Raw genomic sequence first — 4,232 nt, 5'->3', positions numbered from 1 at the left:
TTTGAGGAGAAGAGCGAAATCTAGTTTATATTATCATCATATCCAACACAAGAAAAGGGCTCAGGCATAAAAACAGCTGAAGCCCATATCTATATAATAAAATTGCAAATTGCCCATTTCCACAACAACAATGTTAGGAAAGAGTGAAAAGTGGCAAGGAATCCAAATATTTGTTTTGCATACACAACACTTTGCAACAAGAAGACTGTCCAAGCAGGCACAGATGAAAACCTAGCTTGAGCTTTCAGTGCATAAGAGCAACAGCAGCCTCCTGAACCAGTGGCCGAGTCACATGTACAGAGTGCTCTGCTTCCCGCTCCACTAGTTCCCGACACTTGTTTGAATCCTTCCCTTCCTTCATCTTTTTCACAAATGCAACAAACCTTCTCCAGTTGTCTGGCTGGAACAAGTCTGGATTCATTCTCAAGTATGTAAAAGCACACATATCACTTTCTTCACCGTCAATATTCAAGGATGATGCTCCCAATATCTGCTCATGTGCAGTCTCATCATATCGAGGTAATGCATTTTCCCCAGCAAGTGGGACTTGAGCTTCCCGAGTTGCTAAAGCAACTTGCCTCACAAGCTTCTCGGGTGCACAAAGAGCATCCTGTGGCTGCTCATGATCACGCATCTCTATGCAGGTGAAGTTGAGTATGGCACCATGGCGTGCTAACATTTGAGCAATAGGAATGTATCCATCTCGGAACCGTGTGTTATAGTACCCTGCCGTGAGCTCTGGAGCATGGGACCGTGTCCCATAGTGCCAGTGAATACCTGAAACCTTGACTGAGATCTTAACTCCCATGTCCTGAAAGATGGACTTGGCTGATGACAGTATTCTCTCACCATGGTCTAGAAGCATCTGAGAATACCAGTTAAGAAAGAATTCACCATAAGGACTGGTCCAACCCCCTCCTTCTCGGCGGAAAAACTGTGTATCTTCTGGCCAGTTGTTGTAGTGGCCAGCATCTGTGGGACCGGTGCTACCCCATTCTGGTTTGCCAGCAGCTTCTGCAGCAGCTTTCAAGCTACTGAGCATATACTGCACCATATTTGTAGAGAATGTGTTCATATACCATAGATTGTGAGTCCATTAGTTAATAGTTTAAACCTTTAAGTAAGATTTGTAGCTTAATATGGTAATCTAAGCATTGACCAGAGATACTGAGTTCAAGTATCGATTGATTCCCCCATCTATATATCTGTAATAATCTATTATCTTGATTTTACCTCTCCCTGTGTGGATATGTGGTTGCATCATGAGGGGAATGTTAACCCAATATACATTGTGGGCTGATTACCTAATACTTTTGGGCTCAATTCATAGTGTAGCACAATTTAAGAACTGGAAACTGCATCTTATTAGCCTTAGCAATATCATCGGAAGAAAAAAAAAAAGGAAAAAAGAACAAGAGAAATACCTTGTCATAACACTGGAATGCTCCAATGCCTGGGAATTTCCATGTCCCATTTTGCTCGGGATATGAAGGGTAGCGGAACTCACCTGCTGGTCCCATCCCCACCTGGATTTCCTGAATGAGACAAATTCTTAAGATGATTAGTGATCACTTCCATCACATACTATAGAGTTTAAAGGAGTTTGAACCAGCCACTGAAGCCTGCTGTAATTTTTGTATTCAAACTAAACAATTGGGCCCTGACTGCCAAACTCTTGACCACCTAGGCAGGGCTTGCACACAATTTGTACAAGCCTTTGTGCTTGTACTAATTGCATTAAACTTATGAGAATCATAGGGATAGGGATAGGTAATTACCACAATGGTGTCACCAAGAAGATGCTTGAAGTTGTCCTTGAATGCACGCATGAAGTCAGCATAACACTGGACGGGTGTTCGCCCCTTGAGGACTGGAAGAGTATCACACCCAAGGGATACATATTCATAATTTCTCCTCCCCCATTGATCAGTGTATGCAAGGTCCGGATCTTTGTTGATCTCTTCCACAGCCCAGTTAGGTAAAGGGATCCTGTACAACAAGAGCTTTAACCGTGAAAATTGATAAACAAAGCAGTAACACATGTAGAACACTTCTCCACCACACTAAATCACGCACTGCGGATGGATCTAACATATAAATAAAGTCCGGCTACGATCAGTGCCAAACCCTATTACTTGGGACACACATAGACAAGATCCATCCTATGGCATTGAATGATAAGAGCATCACTGCATTAGAAGCAGCATGTGAGCAAAACTTATGCAACCTCTGGATGGGTATTTATTGTATCATCATAGACAAAGTGTCATCTGATTCATTTTAATGAGGGGTCACAAGGTCCTACAAAAAAGGAATACATATATGAACATATTTTGACCCAAATATCACATATTACATAGGATTTCTCCAAGGATTTTCAGGCAAGGTGTTTGAATAATTAACATGTTTGCAAATTTCACCAAAACAAACACCAAGCCTTTTGATTCGGAAGATTAAATTCTATTTACTGGGATACCCATGGGAATAATGATAAATCCAAAAGCAAATTTCTAAAAACTTGAAATAAAGGCTCAAGATAAAGAGAGAGAAAGATAGAATACGCACGTGCAGGAGTCACCGACGTTTCCACCACATTGATGGAAGGACATAACCGCCTGAACTTTAAGCCCATGCTGTTTGGCCATCTCCAGGAGCTCCGCGTAGCCACCCCAATTGTAGGCGCCAGGGGAGTCCCTCTCCACCAGTCCCCACCACACGTCCATCATCACCCCCTCCACACCCGCGCTCTTCAGCGCCTGCATGCTCGCTTTCATCGCCTTCCTCCTGTTCACACCATTCCCCATCGTCACACTATCCAAAGGCATCATCACGTAAACCGGCACCCTTTCCCCCTTAGCCTTCGTACCCCCCACCATGTACTCCCTCTCCGCCGGTGCCGCCTCTATCTCCGTCGCGAACGCCTGGCACGCCACTGACAGATCCGCCCTCATCCCTCCCATCACCGGCGAGAGGCAAGGCTCACCGGCGGCGACAGACCCTCGATCTCCGCTCCAGCCCTGCACCGTATGGGCGGAAGCGGCAACTTCCACACCGCCGCTGCACTCACAGCCGCCGTCGACTCTGCGGTCCCGTTACCAGACTCCGACACGACCGGCGTGCCGGAGATTGCCCCCATCTGATGGGTGATACTCATAGCTGCCATGCTCCGCACAACTTCTGCGTGAGAGAATCGAATCTAAAGAGCAAATGAATGAATTTGAGTCAACTGTGATTTCGAATTTGTGAAGACAAGGGTGGAGATTTTATAGTCTCGGGAAAAAGAGCAGAAAAGATTAAAGAAATCTTTCTTGGACCTTTACTTTATCGACACGTGTAGTTGCGTACGTGTCAGGATGACCGTGATTACCGAGGCGACGGCTACGATTTCTGGGATATACATGTGAACGAACGGTGGGATGTCGCAGAGCGTGAAGTTTCTAGTAGATGCCAAACCAATGAAAAGATGACAAGTGGAAGGGGGAGGTTGTCACGTGCACAGCACTTTCCGCGTAAGGCAGGAGTAGGTGACTTTCGGCCTTCTACTTCCCGCGGTGCAAAGCCGTCCACGCAAGGAAAAGTTCCAGAAAATGGGAGTTCAGTGTCGTATATATGAATGATGACGTGGATAATTTTTTTCTAATAAATAACTGTTTCATGGTTATCCAAAAAAATATATATGCTTTCTTGTTTTATTTTTTAAAAAATTTAAAAATAAAACAATAGAATAATCGAAAATACTTTTTGAAATGTGTAGATGTAATTTTTTTTTTTATAAATTTCGTTAAAGTAAAAAAATACGTTCATTAAACCTACATTGTGAGAGGAAAAAAAAAAGACATGGTGACACATGCCTTAACAAGGAAGAAAACCTAGATCTAAATGAAGCTCTCTTTCCTCCCTCATTACTCACTGTTAGTCAAGCATCCGCTTCTGGACCATGATGAACCTGATAAGCTTGAGCTACCTCATCCACTTGTGATACAGTTGAAACCATAGACATGAATCACTATGTCACGCGCTTATGTCTTAAAATTATTGGGAACTTTTCTTGGCCCTCAATCTGGTGGGATGTATGCATTTATCCTTAACATCTCTAAATTTAATGTAATGGCAAGCAATGGTTTCAAAAATAAAAACAAATATTAAATTTAAAGATTAAAAGCTTAAACTTGTTATTTGAATGTTTCCAAATTGAATCTCATCTAATGAAGATGTTGAAAACTACAGTTAAC

General features: G+C 43.0%; 1 pseudogene; it reads right to left on the bottom strand.

Annotated features, from left to right (window-relative positions):
• Nucleotides 1-3,239, bottom strand: LOC117914361 (annotated as a pseudogene).
• Nucleotides 3,240-4,232: the final 993 nt, after the last annotated feature.

The sequence above is a fragment of the Vitis riparia genome, chromosome 5, assembly GCF_004353265.1.
Source record: "Vitis riparia cultivar Riparia Gloire de Montpellier isolate 1030 chromosome 5, EGFV_Vit.rip_1.0, whole genome shotgun sequence".
In the NCBI taxonomy this organism is placed as follows: domain Eukaryota; kingdom Viridiplantae; phylum Streptophyta; class Magnoliopsida; order Vitales; family Vitaceae; genus Vitis; species Vitis riparia.
Note: the sequence above shows the minus strand (reverse complement) of the source record. Positions and strands in the feature narration are given on the sequence as shown.